Genomic DNA, 22,535 nt, shown 5'->3' on the forward strand with positions numbered 1-22,535 from the left:
CCTGACTTGATTTACTTTTAAAATAAAACTATTTCAGATTTTAAAAATTTGTTCTTATGCAGAGTCAAAGCACCATATTTTCATTTATAAAGGACTTACTTATTTCTTTAAAAATAGAAGAATTAACTGCTGTGGATAAATATTGTTGTAGGAAAATTTTCCTCAAAAATGAGGAATATTGTTAAAGAAACTCCCCCTTTCTGATAAATATAATGCCATTTTCAAGTAAAAAGTCTAATAACATATCCTTAACCATAATTTTAAAGAGATTTTACAGCAATGCCATGTTTCCTCAGCTGACATCAGGAGCAGCGGAATACAGACACAACAGCAGGTGCCGAGAGGCATTTCTTTCTGCGTGAGGACCAAGTGCCACGTGCACATTCCCCTGATGTGAAAAAAAACACAAAGATGGTACTGTCACCACTACTTTTTTTAGTATTTGAGAAGACAAAATAATAAGTATAAATATTCTCAAGGAGAAGGTAAAATTATAACTCGTACAAGATAGTACATGAAAAAAGAGAGAAATCCTTTAAATCTATTAGAGCTAATAGAAGGTGAGTAGTCACAAAACGTTTCAAAGTCAATAGGCTAGGTGTTGGGACAACTGGATATCCACATGCAAAAGAATGAAACTGGACCCCTACCTCACACCATACACAACAATGTACTGAAAATAGGCCACAGATCCGGAAATAAGAGCTGAAACTGCAAAACTCCTAAATGAAAACGTAGGACTAAATCTTTGTGATCTTGGGTTAGGCAATGGTTTCTCAGATATGACACCAAAAGCACAAGTGACAAATAAAAGACAGATAAATGGGCTTCATCGAAATTAAAATCTTTTGTTCTTCAAAGGACACCATCAAGAAAGTGGAAAAACACACAGAACAAAAGAAAATATTTATGAGTCACTTATCTGATTTATCTGATATATCTGATATTCAGAATATATAAGAACTCTTGCAAGTCAACCATAAAAAGATAAATAACCCAATTTAAAAATGGGCAATGGACTTGCAAAATATACAAATGGTCAGAAAGACCATTAAAAGAGGCTTGTTGTGTTTCAACACCAATTGGATGTAGCACAATTCAGTCCTAGTGCTAACCACCTGGAGTTAATGCAGACCACACAAAATAAAGGGCATGACCCTCACAGGATTACCCTTATTTCAGATGTCAGCTGCCCTCGGAGGGTAGCAGGCCACCCACACTTCTGACCAATCAGCTATAAAATCAGGAGTTTTCATGACTCCCTGAGATTCGATAATTCACTAGAATGACTCACAAAACCCAGGAAAGCTATACTTGTGATTACAGTTTTATTATGAAGAATAAAAATTAGAAACAACTAATAAAGAGGTACATACAGGGCCAGGGGGTGGGGGAAGGGCAATGTGAGTGACAGCTAATGAGTATGGGGTTTCTTGTGTGGGTGATAAAAATGTTCTGAAGTGGATAATGGTGATAGTTGCACAACCTTGAGAATGTACCAAAACACACTGAAAAGTACACTTTAAAAAGATAAATTTCATACTATGTGGATTATATGTCAATAAAGTTGTTTAAAAATAAGTCAGTGTGCTCAACAAGACTGAAAGAGTACAATGAAAAAAGCCCTATTTACCAATAACAATCCTAAGAATGAATTTAACATGAAATATGCTGTTAGGCCCATGAGATGAATCTACAAAGCCTGACAGAGGGTCATGATCAAAGGCCTACATCGATGGAAGGTTAAACTACGCTTCTGGATATTTTAATATTGTAAAAAGTAAATTCTTCTGAAATTCACATATAAATTTGATGGAGAAGCCAAGAGGATTTTCTGGGGTGGGAGGAAGAGGAAATGTGCCAAAATTAGTATAAAAATATATGAAAGAATATATTATATGTAATATATTATTAAAAAATATATGAATGAAATATGTCAGTGTAGGTTCATCAGTTGTAACAAATACACCATCCTGGTCAGGAGAGTGATAATGAAGCCTATGCATGCATGGGGGCAGCAAGGATATGGGAAATCTCTTAATTTTGTTGTGAACCTAAAACTGCTCTAAAAAAATTTTTTTAATATATATGGAAGAATAAATATATATAAGAATAGTGGACATTTTAAAAAAGAGGAGTATTTAACATTAAAGATAATATAGTCTTTAAAAAAGGAAGGAAGAAATAGGGTCACAGAAATACCAAAAGTCATTATAAAATGGTACTGATTAGAATATAGTATAGACATAGGACTCACACACAGAACAACCAATCAGAGTCCAGGAGCAGCTTTACGTTATTTAAGAATTTATTATATATTAATAACAGCATTTCAATGGAGGAGAGAAAGGATGGATTATTTCATAAATGTTGGGATAACTGCCTAAACAATAGGAAATAATAAAGTTAGAGTCCTCCTGCACAGCTGTAATAAAAATTTCATAGCTTAAAGTTAAATGTAAAAAAGTTTTGATGAATTCATAAATTACTGGGAGAAAATACAGTTTCTCTTATATAATCTTGGGGACTGAATGTCTTTCTTTTTAGCGTTGCAACATAAGCAGAATTATAAGGGAAAAAATCGACACATTACATTATGTAAAATACATCAATCAATCAACTTGGCATCAAGGTGCTGTTCTGTAGAAGGAGCCACGTCACACCCTCTGCTAGGGGATACTTAAGGAACATTGTTGAACTGGCTATTTAATTTTATTACTTACTCTTCATTTCTTTCAGAAATACATGGACTGAAATTGGGCTTGCTGTTGTTATGCTTCCTTAAGAAACAAAAATAAATTGTAGCATAATGGGATCAAACCTTGGCTCTCCCTTACTGTAAGGCGTTCAGAGATCAGTTCTGATGAACAAAGACACTGCTCCCTGTGGTCGGCAGACGTGGGGTGCCAGCACACCTAAGGGAGGTTTTCTCTTCCAGGAATGTGCACGTAGATGTGTGCAAGCACATACAGCCAGCCTGGGAGTGTCAGTGGCTACTCTGTACCCCGCTTCGTTTGCCTTTTACACGGTGCCTTAACCCACACAAAATGTGGAAAGATCTGTATGACTTGGGTATTTATTATTTGAATATGCTACTAATGAGGTCTCCTAGCGTCTCGTGCTGGGTTCCCCAGGAAACAGAGAGGGAGGCCCTGGGGAACAAGGCCCTAAGGGAGGGAGGGAGGCTGGGGAGGTGCAAGGCACGGCTCACCCGAGTTTCTCCTAAGGAGGCAAGAGTGCTGGGTCTTCCCACTCTCCCTCCGCTGCGCCCACTCCTCGTCCACCATGGAGAGGGGACCTAAACACGAGGGAGGTCGCTTCTTCCAGGCGAGTCCTGGGGAGGACTCAGTGGGGAGCTGTCAGCCGCCTGACACTCCCGGCGCCTGGGGGCCTGAGGGCCTGTGCCCTGAAGGAAGAGCTAGGCTGACTGCTCCGTGTCTCCCCGAATTCAAATGTTGAAACCCCAGTCCTCACCACGACAGCACCTGGAGGTGGGTTAGATGAGGTTGTGATGGCAGAGCCCCCACGAGGGTTAGTGCCTTGTAAGGAAAGATGGACACTAACTCCCATCGTGCACACCTAGTACAGGAAGGTGAGGACACATTCAGGAAGGGGCTCACCAGAGCCTGGCCATTCCGGCTCCCATCTCGGACTTCTAGCCCAGAACTGTGAGAAATAAACATTGGCTGTTCAAGTCACCACATAACTTGTTTTGGTGACGCAAACTTTCTAAGACACCAGAAATCGCAGAAAACACTACACCCGTTAACACCTTGACTTGTCCTGTCACTGGGACATTCCCAAAGGCTGTCGTAGGCAGGAAAAATGCACAGGACAGAAATTAATGGTTGAAGGTAAAATCCTTAAGAAGGCAGCTCTGCATTTTTACCAAAGAGCATTTAACTTCCTGTGCAGTCGGTTAGGGAGAACCGCTGCCCGGCACCGCCTGCCCGTGATCAGTCCGGGTCACGCAGTCAGTCGTTCTGCCAGTGGACACGTGAACCGAGTGCCCAGGAGAAGCTGTGAATCGCCCTTGTTTCCCCGTGTCTCTGCCACTGCGGGTCTCCACCCCTGTGCCTTGTTCAGGACGCCAGCAAGACCACTCAGAGGGGGCTGCTCATTTCACAGCGAACAGCAAAAAATCTTTGATTCGAACTTGGTCTTGAAAAATGAAATAATTGTGAGACTGTGTTTATTTACTTTATACTCAACAAGATGTAGGCTATCGTGTTAGCTGCAGGCTAACTTTGAGAACTAAGACTACATCAGGTGGTTGACTAGAATTTTTTTAACATAGTTTTTTCCAACAAAATTGTATAATGGCACCAATGACATGCTTCCCTTTATATTTTATTTAAGCAGCATGGAAATGAAGATGCACATTTGTTTGAGAGTTTAATTAATTAATTACCAAGGTCTCTCAATCCTTTAATTTGAACGCATGGGGAGCTGAACTCAGCTTTGGAAAAATCTCTGCTGTCATCATCCTTCTAGATGTTTCTTTCTAGTTGTTACCCCTGCTCTTGGACATGGTCTACCCCGTCTCTAATAGAACATCCCTGCCCCCCGACCTCTACCCCATCTTCTCTCCTCCAGCTGCTCAAGGCAAGTGTCCAGGAATCATCCTTGGTTTCTCTTTGTCTTCTCTCACACGCTCCCTCCAGCCCCAGACCAACTTCCCTCACCACCCCCAGGCTGCCTTCCAGGCCAGCAGCTGCCATCGGCGCTCGCAGGAACTGCTCCCACGGTTCTCTAACAGCCTCCCAGCTGCCGCTCCTGGGTCCCCACAACCACTCCCCACGGAGCAGCCACAGTGGTTCTCAAGTGTATTTATTTGTATTAGGTGCTGCATTTACATGGTCTAAAATTTAACACACTGAACAAGAGCTATGCCCCCCGCCCCGCATTCCTCATCCTAGCCCTGTAATGGGGGCCACTTCCATTGGTGCCTGTTTTCTTTTAAGTCCTTCTGGAGTTTTCAAGGCAAAGGGATGCATATACAAACAAATCTCCCACCTTACTACAAAAAGGTAGCCTACCATATACTGCTCTGTATCTTGTTTTTCCCCACCTGTCCTAAATGCACATCCCAATAGGTCCTAAAGCCCTTTCCATGTACACAGAGATCTTCCCTGTGTGTCTTTACAGCTGCCTGCCGAACCACCATCTTCTGAACCAAGACCCTTTTTCTGAACATCACAGTCGGATCCTTTTTTGCTCTTACAAACATTGGAACGATGGATGACCTCATGTATGTGTCACTTCATGCACGTGGAGGTGCATCTGTGAGATTAGTTCACAGAAATACAATTGCCAAGATCATACAGTTTAATAGTGAAAATTTTACAGGTCAATCTGATTGTCACCTCCCCTGCTTAAAGGCCTCCCAATTCCCCACCCAAATCAGAATGAGAACCTCTAAGGCCCACAGAGCCCTCCCTGCTTTGGCCTTTCCCTGCTTCCCCAGCATCGCCTGAATCTTCCCCTCACTCTCACTATGGACCAAGTGTCTCAGCCTTCTTTCATTGGCCTCACAGAATTCTCTGTCGTTTGCAATATGTGCTGTTTCATTTTGTAGCTGCTTGACGCTGTATTTGTAATGTTTCTGAATATGTATAAAAATCCAGTCACCAGCTAGAGACCTGACAAGGAAGTGACCCTGGCCGGGAGAATCAATGTCAAAGCTCAATGAAAGCGGGTCCTTGAGTGGGTCTTACGCAGACACCGCTGGGTTATGAGGACTCCTCTCCCCCACGGCCTCAAACGGTGGGGACTCAGCTAACAAACGCTGAGGCAATGAGGCTGTTCTCTGTGCAGCGCGTGGCCAAGGGCCCCAGGCACACGGAGGCAGCAGCCTGGCCTTACCCGGGAAGGGCCTGGAAGTTTCAGGTGCCACCTTCTGCCACTAAGTAGGCTGTGAGGGCTTCAGCACGGCATTTAACCTCCCCCTGCTCCACTTTATTTGTATGAAAGGGAAGAAAGTAGAATTCATTATTATCCTCGACCTTTGCACTCCCAGGATTCCTTGTATAAACACCCCACCTCATTTTCACAATATGTTGAGAAATGTTGTCTATTGAAGATTATTTTTTAGTAATGTTACCATGTTCATTGCTTATTATTAACATGTTCATGTTAGTTTTTCAGAGACTTTAAATCTGTTTTTTTTCAATTCTGCTTAGCATTGAAAAATCATTTGACATTGGTTGAGCTGATACAATAGCATAAGCAAAAAAAAAGTTCCTATTGAGTTTGCCTGGGTGGCTTTTCCTTGTTCGATCCCTGAGAATTAAGAGGCTGCAGGCTGGCAATCTCTGGTCCCAGTCACCGATAAGTTTCCTTCCAAATCTGGCAGCAATGTGTGCAAAGGACCATCGTTTTGGCGGCGTCTCACAGAGCCCTGGGGTGCAGTAGAGCAGCCAACAGCAAAAACGAGTCTGGGCAAGGAGGAGGCAAAACAAAGGGTCTAGGGCCCCCAAACCTATTTTATCTAGAGTAGGCCCATATTTTTCTGTTCTATATGCTAGATTATGCCAAGACTTTGTTTAAAGAAAGGGTTTAAACTATTAAAAATAATTTGTAAAATATGTCAATCAAACTTGGCTGCCCAGACAAGGCTAATGAAAAGTCAAATGAGACCCCCAGGGCCACAAAGCCAGGCCGTGGCAAAGCACGCATTCGGTCAGCCAGCAAATGGTTACTGAACACCGTGGAAATAAAAATTATGAATATTAAACTTTGATTCAGTCTTTGTCTAAAAACAGTCTGTGGTCACCCTGGTGTTCAATCAGAAGCATCAGGATGAAAGAGTCTTATTTTCATAAACTGATGGGGAACTGGCATCATTGCATGTGACTACTGCTGAGTACGATGAAGAGAGGGTGGAGGTCGGTGTGCGTCCTGGTGAGCAAAGGAGAGCAGTGGACAAGGAGCGTGTGAGCAGAAAGGCAGGTGGGTGCACGGCCTCGTCCGCGAGAATCCCCCAGAGCTCGTCTCCGGCTGGAACGCTGCTGCGCCCCGCAGTGTGCGCAGAGGAGCATGGAGGGCCATGCCTCCCCAGGTTATTTATACAGTTTTTGTTCCACTTCCCAGAGCAAGCATGTGATTGCCACTAAGCCTGGCAAAATCTGTGGCTATGGGAAATGTGCAAATTTAATTCTAAGATGCATTTGTAAAAGTCAGTTGGTTGAATTTGTTCAACTTAAGCTGTTAATAAATTCTCTGGCCTTATGGTAGCTTCCCCGACTGGGTACTGGGTCTGCTCTCTTGTTAGTCCAAAAGCTTCAGGCCCTTGGTCCTAGCTTTCTCCCTGCAGACTGTCTGAAATGAAGGGTGCCGTTAGCAGATTCAACACAGCATCACACAGAGCCTCACTCTTTCCCAGCTCTGATAGCCGACCGTTCCTCCAGGCACTGAGGGTGGAGCACCGAACACGCAGGAAGTTCCCAGCTTCCAGGGGCCAGAACTGGTTCTCGTGATTTCTGGTCCAATGCTGTTTCTGCTACACTAGGCAAAGTTGAAGGTTCATTCTGTTGCCTTTCAAATACTTGTCCTTACAGAGTATGCTTACATCTCTTCCACATTATTTATTCATTTATTCAACAAATATTTATTGAGTAGCTTCTACTACCAGACTCTATGCTAAATGAAAGGAAAGGAGCGACACACAGCAGCAATTCACCGGAGAATTCCGCTTTATTAGGGAAAGGTGCTGGGTTATACAGGAAGGGGCAGGGGTGATTGAGGTGTCACTTCTACGGGGCTGGTGGCTATTGGCTAGGTGCTGGGATTAGGGGGGCGAGGGGTGATTGGGCTTCAGGTGGCGCCGGTGGGAACCAAGGACCTGGAAGAGAAGCAGGAAGTTCGCCATCTTATGGGTGGGGGCCCTTCACTAAGTGCTGGGCATCCTGATATGAATTAGCTCTCAAGGTGCTGACAGACCTACAGGAACATAGACATGTGAACAAATTTCAAGCCAGCAGTGAGTACAATGGTGGGAGAGGAACAGGGTACAGGCATCTACACACAACAGCCAATGAGCTCCCACTGGCATGACATCCAGACTTGGATTTGAAAGGCCAATAGGGGTTTCCCAGGCAACCCAGGGTGGCGGGGGTATGTGTGGCATATAGAAAGGGCCAGAGATAAGACAGAACACACACATCCTGAGAACTAGGTGCTATTTGGTATCGAAGGAGTCTTAAGTACAAGGCGGAAGGAGGCAGGAAAGTGATGGAATCTCTGTCTGATGGCCTCTGTGTTCCCTGTGAGTTAAGAGAGACAGCAATTTTTTAAATGAAGGAGGTAGAGGGTGGGTAGGAGGTTTGAGGGGAGGTTTAAAAGAGCTGCTGAATTGCTTACAAAATAGAAAGGATTGTAATAAAAACCTGAAGTCCATTAGTAGGGAACTGGCTTACCAGAATGCACTTCACCTATGCAATGGAGTACCACACAGGCAGGAAAAAAGACATGTGCTGATATATACTGATAGGAAAAGATCTATAAGGTACAGTATTTACTGGATAAAAAAGCAAGATTCCGAACAGTGTGTACTAATTTAACTTTTGTGTAAAAGGCAATAGGAGATAAAAAATATTTCCTTGTATGTATAAAAATCTCTAGAAGAATGAATAAGAAAGCACAGCTTTGGTCGACCATGTGGAGACGAGCTGGATGGTAGGGTGCAATGTATGGGAGGAGACACTTTATACCATATACTTCTGGATTTTGGATCTTAGAGATGTACTATTTACTCAAAAATGAATTAAAAAAGAATTTGTAAAATCTTTTAAATAAAATGAAAAATAAAAATTTCTAAGGGCAATGGAAGATAAATCTAAATTTTGGCCTATTTTGCTCTGGGAACTTGTGCTTATGCCTAACTTTGGGAAATGCAAAGGGAAATACTTATTTTCATCAGGAATTACTATTCATTGAGGTGGTTGATGGCAATCGGACCTAGAAAACACTACAGGAAAACCCAAGCAAGGCCACGGGCCTGGCCCCTGAGGCCAGGGGCTCCAACCCCGGGTTCCCAGCACACCAGCAACACCGCTCCCATCACATCTGAGCAGCACCCCGACCTGGATTCCCATCCCTTTACTGTACCGCTTGATGCAAAACTCTATTGGCACAAAGCGAATATAACAAAACTCTACCCTTTAGGAGCTATAAGTTAAAAAGGACACTATCACCTAATAAATAAACAGTAAAAAGAACAAGGGTGACTTTTGTCTGTGGATTGTTGAATCACATTCATTATCTTGCAGTCACACCCCTTTATCATCTCTAACAAAACATGTAAAGAAATGTTCTGGCTATTCACATGTCTGTGAAGTACTGTGTTCACACCAGACGATGTCAGGCCGTGTTGACACAGGATGACCAAACCACAGACCCAGTGTCTGGGACCACAGGGCGAGGACAGATGGAGGCGCAGAGAGAGTACTAGGGTAAATGCGGTACTCTCTATTGGAGAGGCAGGAGCAGAATTCTGCGGGAGCCCCGAGGAAGGAGTTAGAAAGGGCTTCATTGAGAAGAAAATCTGTAACCCAAGACTTAAGCCAGTTGGAATTGAGGGAGAAGAAGGATGTCCCAGGCAGACAGTACGGTGTGCAGAGGCAGAGATGCTCAGAGTAATGTGTTCACAGAACAGCAGGCAGCTTGGTCCCACGACAGTTGTCAGGCCCTTTTCAGGGAGTGGCGAGCATCGGGGCTGGGCAGGCAGATTCAGACAGCACTATGATGCTCCCCAGGCCAACAAGTTTAGACTGTCACATCAGTGAAATACTGTGCTCTCACTTGACGTGCCGAGAGGTCACCACTCTCTCTGCCATTCTGTCTAACCCCTTCTAAGCACGAGGCCCTGTCCCCCTGTTGATTCCCCTATTCTTGCTAAAGGCTGAACAAGGATACGGAAGGCAGGTTTGTGAAGTGAGCATTACCTTCCCCATTCTTCCTTTTTTCCTTCTTCCACAGCTAATTCATTCCCGAAGTCTGTTACTATGGACCACAAATACTCCTTTGTTCTTTCTTAAATCGACCATTTAGTAAGCATTTACCTGTGGCAGGCACTGGGCTAAGGGATTCATATATTCCATCTTATTCTATCCTCAAAAGAGCCTTATAAAGTCATGTACTAGTCAGGGTTCTTGGTAGTAAACAGCAGGTAACTTAGGCAGAAAAGGACTTTACTGGAAAGGTGTCAGGCAACTCACAGAACCCACAGAGGGTGGAGACTGGGCTCTGGGGGAGCCAGGGAAGGAAGCAGCAGAAAATCACGTTGAGAGGCTCCCGCAGGGACAATTCCCCAGGACGTGCCCCGTCACACCTCTGGAGTCTAACCTCACCAGAGGCCTCAAAGATTCTCAAACTGACCACAGTGCCTTTGCAGCAGTCAGAGGGGTGGGTGAGCGTCAGCTGGCCCTGCTCAGGGTGTCTGCCTGTGCCCTCGCTGCCAGGCGCTGACAGAAGGGCAGCTTCCCTGTATGGCTCCCCACTTACATTGGGATTCAAATCAGGAAGGATATTCAGATACTGGACAGCAAAAACGACAAACGCCTACAAGTACATTTTGCAGATGAGGGAACAGATTTAGCGCCAGGTAGGTTAGTTAGTTACCCAAGTAACACAGCCAGCCGGCACTGGAGCCCAGATTTGAGCCCACGACAGTTAGTCTGCAAAGCCCACACAGACGTGCAATCCTGCACACAGCACAGCCTTCCCTAACCCTTTCCAGCCCCACCTCACAGCCCACACACCAGTCGGGGCGCCCTTCCCCTCACGAGCGTTCCTGCCTCCTATGGCTCCTGCTCCATGCACTCCCAGTCAGTTCATTCTCTGCATAGTTGCTAAGAAAATATTTTCTATCTATATCACATCAGCCTCTTATTCAAAACCCTGCGTCTCGCCCCTTCAAGTGCCTTTCCTAATACGCTCTACACTGAGCGCTCCCTCAGTGGTCAGTCAGCAGCATGGCTACAGTGTCACCGCGGATGCATGACTTATACTGTACTACTTTATACTCCATAATAGTCTCTAACTTTACATGTGGCATCACTAGGTCACAGCCTGTCTTCTGCTTCTGTGGCCCAGTGACACACACCAGCATCTCACACAGGGAGTGTCTTCTCCTGCGGCAGTCCCAGGGCCCTCCAGGGTATTTGCATCCCTATCTTCAGTGTTATTCTTTGAAGAGCACCTCTCCTCTGCTAAGTCATCCTTCGCTCCCCTGGAATTTCCCAGTTGCTTATCATGTTTCTGTCACACATACTGTGCCCCCCAAGAGTAAGGTGTTTTAAAAAATGTGATAATGATAATCATTTCATTTCATCTTTTGGAAATGTTTAATCCCTTAATTCCACTCTCAGATATTGTAAACTGAGGAAAGCTAAAAGCGGTTTACTCTTCCCAGAGCTGTGAGATGGGAGGACCAGTATTTGGAGCACGCTCCCCCTGTGCAGTTAGGAATGAGATAAAGGTGAAGTAGGCGTGAAGCCTGGAGTGCAGTCAGGCGATCTGGCTGGCCAGGCTACCATCCTGAGGTTCCTGTGGGAAAGCCTTTTGCCTGAATTGCCTTCATATGGCACAGGGCATCATTAGCAACTAATAATGCCCCAGACCTTCAAAGAGCTCTAGATTCTTCTAAATTCAGACCAAGAAGGCAAAAAACCAGGGTGACACAGCACTTTACCTCCCATTTGCCTGCACTCTGGTCTGCAGTTTTTACTTTTTTGAGTCTCTGTCTCTCTGGAGCTTAGGCACCGGAGGAGGAGGCATCTACACACAGAGCACACACACGGTCGACACCTGCAGCGGAACCGACAGACTCAGAATTCACTTAATGGGTACTCAGGTATGTTCTGGTCATTTTCTAGGTGTGAAGAATAAGGATAAAGAGAGGGTTTCTATCCTCAAGGAGTTAACGTTCTATCTAGGGAGACAAATATATTAAACAAATAATTGATGAACAATGGAATAAAGTAAGTTAAATTTGTACTGGGTACAGGAATGGCACACAATTGGGAGTAGACCATTCTTTTGTGGGGAAGGGATCCCAGAAGTTCTGTTAAAGGGTGAAATGTTTGGCATGGGGCTGAAGAGTTTGCCAGGCAGACAAAGTGGGGAAGAATGTTCCGGGAAGAGTGCAGAGAGGTGCGACCTGGCATCCAAGGCCTGGAGAGCTCTAAGCAGCCTGGGTCCCCAGAACGCCCACTCGGCATCCATTCTCTCCTTCCCTCCGAACTTCCTAACTGGGGGAGGAGTACACAGTTGACCCCATCGCAGCTCCAAGGACTGGTCTAGACTGGCCTTAGCCAGTGAGCGTGGTCCTTTCCATGTCCTAGCTGGTTCCCAGAGAGGCATGCCATCCACGCCTAAGCATAGCGGCCCTGCCATTCCTCAGGAGTATCACTTCAGGGCTGGGCAGGAGCAGTCAGAGAGAGCCCCAGGCCCTGGGTGTGATGGCTGCAGGAAGAGATGCGCTCACACGGAAGAGGAAGCCTGCAAGCCTGAGCGCTGCTGCCTCCAGGAGAGCCAACCAGAAGATGAAGACGTGACCTGAGCTGAGGGAACTGCAGAGAGACGGAGCCCATGACCTGCAAAGTCTGACCAGAGTAAGTGGGTGCAGCTAATCCCCTCACTGGTTAAACAATCAAGTAGCTCTTTTTTTGTTACTCGCACCTAAACTCATTCTACCTGATGCAGTGTCACTGGATTTGATGGGGGGCGGGGGGCAGATGGTGGGAAATGGGCTGTAGAGGTCAGCATGGGCCAGATGATGTGTGTAGTTTCAACCTAGAAACGCAGGAAGCTCTTGAAGGTGTTAGGCCACGCTATGGAGTGTGGTCTGATAGGAGTTTTGGAAGGACTGCCCCAACAGCAATGAGCAGGTTGCCTGGAGAGGGCAGGGCTGCGGGCAGTGAGACCAGGCGAGCGTGTCATATTTCTCCTTCAGTCATCGTTCTGCTTAGGAACAATCACCAAACCTCAAAAGGGAATCAACTTTTTAGAGATAACTTCATCTGTGAACATACAAAGGGCATATATTCTTTAGGATTTTATACCCTGGAAGTAAAGATGTATGTTTTAGAAGCCCCTACAATTCTTCAGGGATGCAACGTAGGAGATCACGGTTCGGGGCACACTACTCGGGCCATCACTAAGGTCGTGGCCTCTCCCTGCTGCTCCTCGGGATGCCGCACTTGCTCTGTGTGCCCTCTGGACTCTCCATCTATCGGTCAGTGACATCTTTTGTTCCTCATTGTTTGAGTTCTTTTGTTTTTTAATTTTCCCCCTAGAGACAGAAGGCAGTTGAAGAAAAAGAATAACGCTGAGCTGATTGGCACAAAAGCCTTTTTCCCATGGTATTTGTTGCTCTTAAGGGAAACAAACCTGATCCTAACTAATTTTACTCAAGAGGAGGCATCTTTGACAACAAATACATGTCCTGATCTCTTCGGCCTCGAGTATTAACTGCGAGTAAATTCTTCTGGCAGGAAGTGTGGGTATGTGGTTCTTCTCTGCTCCATTTCACTGGAAACCGCTCAGTGAAGATGCTAAGATTCAACAAGCCTTTCTGCTTGCTTGTCTTTACTGAGCTCCCTCTTTGTGCCGCGTGCTGTGTTTGAAGCCAGGGCAGTACAAGAGAGGGAAGTTGGGTCTCTGCTTACAAATGCCTCATGGTGTAGACTCTGGGGATGGGAAATGCTTTTCCTAAAACTGTGTCAGTGAGGCCTAAGCATACACCACATGCAGAAGATGGCTGTGCTGTGATCCTTGAGGCTCACAAGAAGTTTTTTAAAGCATCATCAGAAATGTGGAAAGAGCCTGAGATACCAGTGACAACATTAGAATTTAGGTCATTGACCACTGGCCTTCAGGATCCTTTAGGATAAAGATGATCTCATTCTTCATTAATAGAATCACTTACCTTCCTTGTGTGTATAACTTTAGGCAGAAATGGAAGCAAAAGCAGGCACACAGAGAAAAATGTGGCACCCCCAGAAGTCGCCACACTGTACATCTGCTCCTTGTGATGCATCTGCAGTTACACAGGAGAGCCACAGACCAATTCTTCCCACATGAAATCGTTCTGCCTAAATGGCAATATATTTCACCTCTGCCCTCATTTCACTGTTTTCAGTGGGCAATATTCATTCCCCATGGGTCACATTTATTTCCTCCATACATCCTATTAAACTGATGCATTAGATTTACAGTGGGACTGGCCACATAATTGTACACGAGAACCCTAGCACAGTCCTGACCTTGATTTTCAAACCAAAATCGTGTCACAACTTCTCTTCTTTCCTTGCTCATTGGGCCCTAGAGCCGTCTCGTGATAAAATGAATATCTGAACTGACCTGTTAACTCTGCCCTTGACTTCTCAAGGGTCAGACCCAACACCTACCTCATTCCCTGGCACAGAGAGGCACTGAACAAATATGTTCTAGAAGAAAGAAAGAATGAAGATAGGATCTATGGAATCATTAGTCCGAGCTTCCTTGAGTTAAACCAAGGCTTCCAACAGATTTAAGACCCGTGAATAGCAAGGAGTTTATATTTTCATTTATGCTTTCAGTCAACAACGTTTTTTGAGAGCCACTGTGCTCTGGGGAGAGTGCACTGACTTCCTCTTCTCCAAACGCACATGGGTCCTTCTGCCCTTGGCCTTGTGAGGAGCAGAGCTCATCAGTCAGAACCCCTGCCCCTCGCATCAGCCTGGTCCAGGGCGGACACACAGGCAGGACTGTGGTGGTGTGCAGGTTATTAGTAAAGGGAAAGGAAGGGAGGGACAGAAACATCAGCTCCCTCCTCCTTCTCCCTTTTCCAACACTGTTTCCTCCTGTCGTCATCTCCCTATAGGTGGTTCCCACTCTCACTTCATCCTAACTTGCCCTCCTAGTTCCTCTGCAGAAAATTCCAGAATTAGGTTTCCTCTGAAATACGTGTGAACTTAACTCCCACTCATTGCTGGTGGGAATGCAAAATAGTGCAGCCACTTTGGAAGATAGCTTGGCAGTTTCTTACAAAGATCAACACACCCTTACCATATGACCCAACAACTGAGCTCTGTGTTTACCCAAATGAATTGAAAATTTATGTCCACACAAAAACCTGAACACAGATGTTGACAGTAGCTGTATTTTTAACTGCCAAAGCTTGGAAGCAACCAATATGCCTTGAGTAGGTAAATGGATGAAAAATGATACATTCAGATAGTGGAATATTATTCAGCACTACAAAGAAACAAGTTATCAAGCCATGAAAAGGCATGGAGGAACGTCAAAGCATATGGTAAATGAAAGGTGGCCGTCTGAAAGGCTGCACACTGCGTGACTCCAACTCTGTGACTTTCTGGAGAAGGCAAAACTGGAGACAGTGAAAAGGCCAGTTGTTGCCTAGGGTTTGGGGGATGGAGGGAGGAATAGGTGGAGCACTGAAGGTTCTTAAGGCAGTAAAAGTATTCTGTATGATATTAGGGTGGGTACATGCCTTACATTTGGCCAAACCACAGAACGTGTAACACCAGGAGTGAACCCTAAGGTGAACTGTGGACTTGGAGTGATCATGATATGCCCGCTAGTGGGGGATGTCAATCCCAGGGAAGGTCGTGCCTGAGTGGGGCAGGGGTAGATGGGAACTCTGTACTTCCTACTCAGTTTTGCTGCGAACCGAAAACAGCTCTAAAAAATAGCCTACTTAAAAGATGTACATAGAGATGTACATATGAATGTATAGATGAACCTCACTTCAGCCCTTTTTGTACATGAGAACCTATTATTAGCACAGGCTTGGCAGGGCTATAGAGCAGAGTGGAGAGGGCTGGGGAGGCACATGGTGGGAAAAGCCCTGCAAAAGCCCAGTGCTTGCTTCTGGCACAGGTGGGCAGGGGAAAAGCCGCAGGCTATGTTCTACAGTCTGCTTTCTGTTCCTGCGGATTTGCCTATTCTGGACGTTTCATGTAAACAGAATCTTACGATACATGATCCTTCATGAATGTCTTCTTTCATTCAGCATAATACTTTCAAGGTACGTGTATGTTGTAGCATGTATCAGTAGAGCTGACCCTTGAGCAGCACAGGTCTGCAGTATGTGGGTCCCCTCATGCAGATATTTTTCAGCAAATGTATTGGAAAAATTTTTGGAGATTAACAATTTGAAAGCATATTTTCTTTTCTCTAGCTTGCATTATTGTAAGAATATGTAACACATATAATATACAACATAGGTGTCAACTGACTATGCTATTGGTAAGGCTTCTGGTCAGTGGTAGGCTACTAGCAATTACATTTTTGGTGCGTCAAAAGTTATACACAGATTTTTAACTACACAGGGGGTCAGTGTGCCTAACCCCTATGTTGTTCAAGGGTCAACTGAATTCCTTTCTTCTTATTGCCAAATATCCCGTTGTATGACAATACCACATTCTATCCGTTTATTAGCTGATAGGCATTTGGCTCATTTTCATTATTTGGCTACCATGAATAATGCTGCTATGGACATCTGTGGACAAGTGTTCGTGACCCCCGTTTTCCTTTCTCTTGGGGTTACACCTAGAAGTGGAGTTGCTGGTTCATACGGTGACTTCACGTCTGCCCTTTGGGCGAACTGCCAGCTGGTCTTCTCAGAGGCTGTACCATTTTACATTTCCAGCAGCAGGTCTGAGGGGCTTTCAACTTCTCCACATCTTTGTCAGCATTTGTTATTATCTGCCATTTTTATCCTAGCAGTTGTGAAGTGGTGTATCATGTGGCTCTGAGCAGCTTTTCCTTGACGCTAATGATGTCGAGCATCTTTCCATGTGATTATTGGTCATTTGTATATCTTCTTTGGAGAAATGTATATTCAGATTCTTTGCCAGTTAAAAAAAATTGGGTTATTTGTCTTTTATTATTAGGTTGTAAGAGTTCTTGTATATCTAGATACAAGTACCTTATCAAATATATGATTTGCAAAACTTTTCTATGTGATTTTTGATGTTAACTCAGAAACAGTACAAAGGATTGAATACATCGATATAACAAACTCCTTCTATTTCCTTCTATTTATGCAAATGAGGTTTCTTAGACCTTCTTTAAAAAAAATAAAATACAGAAATAAAACTAATCCTGAATCCTGCTTAATTCTAGCAATAAGTCATTATTTATCCTCAGATGCAGAGGAATGTAAAAACCTAGTTTGTTCATCTAGAATAATTTTCATTAAACATTTCTAGTTAAAAATTAATCTTTTATATTTAATACCGTTATATAAATTTAAAATACATTTATATTGTTTTGACCTATTGTATAATAACAATTGTAATGATCAGTTAATCCAGGGGAAATTTTAAAAATTAGAGCTTTATGACCTTAGTGTTAAAAAATTACAGAATTTTAATTATACATATAGTTTTGTTTCAGGTAGTAGTATAGGCGAATCAATAAAAGATCCTGAGGCACAAAAATACTTATATTAATGTTAGTATTTACAAGATGCTACAACTCAGACTCATCAAAATACTTAAACTTATAGTTAAATTCTTCACAATTCTTTAAGGCGGTATATGAATAAAGGATTTTGAGAATTGTTTTTCTGGCAGTCTATTCCTTTCTGCCCTTGATCTCCACCAGAATGTCCTCTCCTGCAAGACAGACTGAAGCTGAGCAGCCTTCAGTTTCCCTAGAGCAGACAGGAGTTCTCAGCCTGAGCTTCCGAGAGTTGTATGCCTGCTGCAGTTGCACATTTGCCTTTTTTCTTGGATACCGACTACTCACCTGTTGTCTTTACCATACTGATAATATCATCTGCCAGCTGTGTGCATTCTCCCAAGAATCATACCACGTCAGGAATTAAGGCAAGGTCCAGATTCCCGTCTTTCCATCATGCTCTAAAAGGAATAGAGTTAAACAAATTCAGACCTGCCTCTCTTTCTTCCCATTCATTTATTCAACAATTACAGCATGCCTTCTAAGGTGCCAGGCACTATTCTAGGGGCAAGAAATACAGTGATGAATAGGCAGACAAGGTCCTTTCTCTCCTGGTGCTTTTCTTCTAGAAGAGGGAGACTAAGAAATAAATAAGAAACAAAGATTATTTGGGGCAGAAATAAGGGCTGGACAATAAAACAGGGAGATGTGACTGTTAGGAGGAGCCAGGGCACTTTAGATGGGGAAGGGTGACTCTTCATTGAGCAGACATTCCAGCTGGGCCTGAGTGGTGAGGAGAAAGTCACAGGAGGGTAGCACAGCTGGTACAAAGGCCACCAGCAGGAAGAAGGTGGGTGTTTCTGGGACTTTCTAAGCCAGGACTTGGGGAGTACTAAACAGGAGGAGGTTGGCTTGGGGAGGCATTTTATCCCAAGCACAATGGTAAGTCACTGGAAAATTTTTTTCCCTCTTTTTTATTTTCTATTAAGGTATTATTGATATACAATCTTACGAGGTTTCATACGAGCAACTTTGTGGGTACTACATTCCCCACTATTATCAAGCCCCCACCACATACCCCATTATAGTCACTATCCATCAGTATAGTAAAATACTATAGAGTCACTACTTGTCTTCTTTGTGCTATACTGCCTTCCCCGTGCCCCCCTATATTATGTGTGCTAATTATAATACCCCCTTAATCCCGTTATCCCTCCCTCCCCACCCACCTTCCCCAACCACTCTCCCTTTGGTCACCACTAGTCCATTCTTGGGTTCTGTGAATCTGTTGTTATTTTGTTCCTTCAGTTTTTGCTTTGTTGTTATACTCCACAAATGAGTGAAATCATTTGATAATTGTCTTTCTCCACCTGGCTTATTTCACTGAGCATAATACCCTCTAGCTCCATCCATGTTGTTGCAAATGGTAAGATTTGTTTTCTTCCTATGGCTGAATAATATTCCATTGTGCATATGTACCACATCTTCTTTATCCATTCATCTACTTATGGACACTTAGGTTGCTTCCATTTCTTGGCTATTGTAAATAGTGCTGTGATAAACATAGGGGTGCATATGTCTTTTTCAAACTGAGCTGCTGCTTTCTTAGGGTAAATTCCTAGGAGTGGAATTCCTGGGTCAAATGGTATTTCTATTTTGAGTTTTTTGAGGAACCTCCATACTGCTTTCCACAATGGTTGAACTAATTTACATTCCCACCAGCAGTGTAGGAGGGTTCCCATTTCTCCACATCCTCGCCAACATTTGTTGTTGTTTGTCTTTTGGATGGTGGCCATCCTAACTGGTGTGAGGTGATATCTCACTGTGGTTTTAATTTGCATTCCTCTGATGATTAGTGATGTGGAGCATCTTTTCATGTGTCTGTTGGCCATCTGTATTTCTTCTTTGGAGAACTGTCTGTTTAGCTCCTCTGCCCATTTTTTGATTGGATTATTTGCTTTTTGTTTGTTGAGGTGCATGAGCTCTTTATATATTTTGGGTGTCAACCCTTTATTGGATATGTTATTTATGAATATATTCTCCCATACTGTGGGATGCCTTTTTGGTTCTATTGATGGTATCCTTTGCTGTACAGAAGCTTTTTAGTTTGATATAGTCGCCCTTGTTCACTTTTCCTTTTGTTTCCTTTGCCCGTGGAGATATGTTCATGAAGAAGTTGTTCATGTTTATACTCAAGAGAGTTTTGCCTATGTTTTCCTCTAAGAGTTTTATGGTTTCACGACTTACATTCAGGACCTTGATCCATTTCAAGTTTATTTTTGTGTATGGAGTTAGACAATAATCCAGTTTCATTCTCTTACATGTAGCTGTCCAGCTCTGCCAACATCAGCTGTTGAAGAGGCGGTCATTTCTCCATTGTATGTCCATGGCTCCTTTATCAAATATTAATTGACCATATATGTTTGGGTTAATGTCTTGAGTCTCTAATCTGTTCCATTGGTCTGTGGCTCTGTTCTTGTGCCAGTACCAAATTGTCTTGATTACTATGGCTTTGTAGTAGAGCTTGAAGTTGGGGAGTGAGATCTTCTTTCTTCTTTCTCTTTATTCTTCTTTCTCAGGATTGCTTTGGCTATTCAGGGTCTTTGGTGTTTCCATATGAATTTTTTAACTATTTGGTCCAGTTCGTTGAAGAATGTTGCTGGTAATTTGATAGGGATCGCATCAAATCTATATATTGCTTTGGGCAGGATGGCCATTTTGACGATATTAATTCTTCCTAGCCAAGAGCATGGGATGAGTTTCCATTTGTTAGTGTCCTCTTTAACTTCTCTTAAGAGTGTCTTATAGTTTTCAGGGTATAGGTCTTTCACTTCTTTGGTTAGGTTTATTCCTAGGTATTTTATTCTTTTTGATGCAACTGTGAATGGAATTGTTTTCCTGATTTCTCTTCCTGTTAATTCATTGTTAGTGTATAGGAAAGCCACAGATTTTTGTGTGTTAACTTTGTATCTTGCAACTTTGCTGAATTCAGATATTAATTCTAGTAGCTTTAGATTGGACTCTTTAGGGTTTTTTATGTACAATATCATGTCATCTGCAGATAGTGACAGTTTAACTTGTTCCTTGCCGATTTTATTTCTTTGTGCAATCTGATTGCCATGGCTACGACCTCCAGTACTATGTTGAATAAAAGTGGGGAGAGTGGGCATCCCTGTCTTGTTCCCAATCTTAGAGGAAAAGCTTTCAGCTTTTCATTGTTAAGTATGATGATGGCTGTGGGTTTGTCATATATGGCCTTTATTATGTTGAGGTCCTTGCCCTCTATACCCATTTTGTTGAGAGTTTTCATCATGAATGGATGTTGAATTTTGTCAAGTGCTTTTTCAGCATCTCTAGAGATGATCATGTGACTTTTGTCTTTTGTTGATGTAGAGTCACTGGTAAATTTTAAGCAGAAGAGTAATAGGGTATGACTTATAATTTAAAATAAAGCCCTTCTGGCTACTGTGATAAACATGGATTGCTTGAGTTTGTGGGGTTCAAGAGAGGAAGCAGGGAGAGCAGGTAGGCTACAGTGGTAATGGAGGCCAGAGACGGGGTGACCTGCACTAGGGAAGAGATGATGCAAGGGGCAAAATTCAAGACATACTTTGGAAGTGTGGCTGATAGGGCCTGTTAGTGGCTTGAATATGAACTGAGAGGAAAAGAGAAGCATCCACCATGACTCCTAGGAACTTAGTTTTGAAGAATCAAGTGAACTATGCTGGATTTAAAGATACTGTTTGGGAATGTGTGGAACCCTGTTAAACAGTCACCTGACAAGTGGAGATCCATTAGATATGTGAATCTGGGGTTCAGGAGTGCGGTCCGGGGCAGAGATGAAAACGGGAGCCAGGAGCATATGGCTGGTTTTTAAAACCATTGTGGCAGGCTGAATAACGGTCCCCCGAATATACCCATGTCCTAATTCGAAAATGTAAAGGACATATTGTACATCAAGGAACTTGAAACTTGTCATTTGTAAGCCTCACACCACCACCCAAGGTAGGTGGTATTACCCTCCGCTTAACAGGAAAACACTGGGTGGAAAGCCTCGGTCTAGGTCCCCAAGCCGGAAAACACCTCAGTACCATTCGACCATCAAAGATGGGAGGTGGTGAAGAACTGCCCCGCGTGCGTTAGACAGGCGCTTGCCGCACGCTGCTGCGGCCGCCGAGCAGCTGCCTTAGACACTTCTGAGGCCGGTCTCTGCCCAGTGCCGGCACTTCACCCTTCCGACCACCGGAGCCCCTGCCTGCCCCGCGCCGCCACAAGCACCACAGCAGCGCCACGGCCGGGCTGTCCGCCCTGACAGGACGCCGAGACGCGGCTGCGCCACGAGGCTGCACACGCCTGGCCCCGCACCTCCACTGATCCCAGGCCTCTCCCCACCGCCTCCAGAGGAAGCAATCAAGACTGGTGGCCGGGTGGCGGGCCGAGGTCAGGACCGCGGGCGGGCGGGCGGGGTTCCAGTCCGAGGCCCTCGCGGCTCAGTCGTTGGGAAAACCGAGGAGGCTGACATCACGGGAGAGCTCGGGGTCCCCAGGGGACGCCTCGATAGCGTCCAGGCTTCCCCGCCCCCGGCGCTCCACCGAGCGCGGGCGGGGCTCGGCCCGGAGGAGCCGGAACACAGGCCGAGCGGGGCCGGGAGGAGCAGGCGGCGGGGACTACAACTCCCAGGGGCGCCCGCGCCGAACCGGGGAGGAAGCCCGCGCGCAGGCCCAGGCCCGCCCCAACGAGCCCAGCCGCCTTCCTCCCCGCAGGCTCCTTCTTTTCCGGGCGTCGCCCCGGCGCGCTCGCCCCACCCACCTTCGCCCCCTGCCGGAGTTTCGGAGGGGCCGGACGTCGGGCAAGCGCGTCCCCAGGGGCGTGTGCACGCGCGCTCACGGGAGGAAACCCACCTCAGCGCGGAAGCGGGCACGCCGGGCGAGCAGAGCGGAAGGCGCATGCGCCCTAGGGGAGGGGCCACGAGGCTGCGGATCCCGCCGAGGGGGTGGGGCGGTGGTGGGTAGGCGTGGCTACACACGCGCAGTTGGCCACCAGTGCCCCGCCCCTTCCCCGGCTTTCCTCCTCACCCTCCTTCCGGAAGTGCCGCCGCCCTTGCGCCCACCGGTAGGCCCGCC

The 22,535-nt window shown here is 45.0% G+C and overlaps 1 long non-coding RNA gene across 2 annotated transcripts; it reads right to left on the minus strand.

Annotated features, from left to right (window-relative positions):
* Positions 1-12,998: 12,998 nt before the first annotated feature.
* LOC118922287 (uncharacterized) lies at positions 12,999-22,436 on the minus strand. Of its 2 annotated transcripts, none has more exons than XR_005028688.2 (3): positions 22,314-22,436; positions 17,761-17,873; positions 12,999-13,294 (listed from the first exon to the last, which is right to left on the minus strand). It is a non-coding gene; the product is annotated as an uncharacterized LOC118922287 (long non-coding RNA). The 2 variants fall into 2 exon arrangements; XR_008992746.1 differs by having other exon boundaries at positions 22,222-22,436.
* Between the last annotated feature and the right edge of the window lie 99 nt (positions 22,437-22,535).

This window comes from Manis pentadactyla, chromosome 2, assembly GCF_030020395.1.
Source record: "Manis pentadactyla isolate mManPen7 chromosome 2, mManPen7.hap1, whole genome shotgun sequence".
NCBI classification, from domain to species: domain Eukaryota; kingdom Metazoa; phylum Chordata; class Mammalia; order Pholidota; family Manidae; genus Manis; species Manis pentadactyla.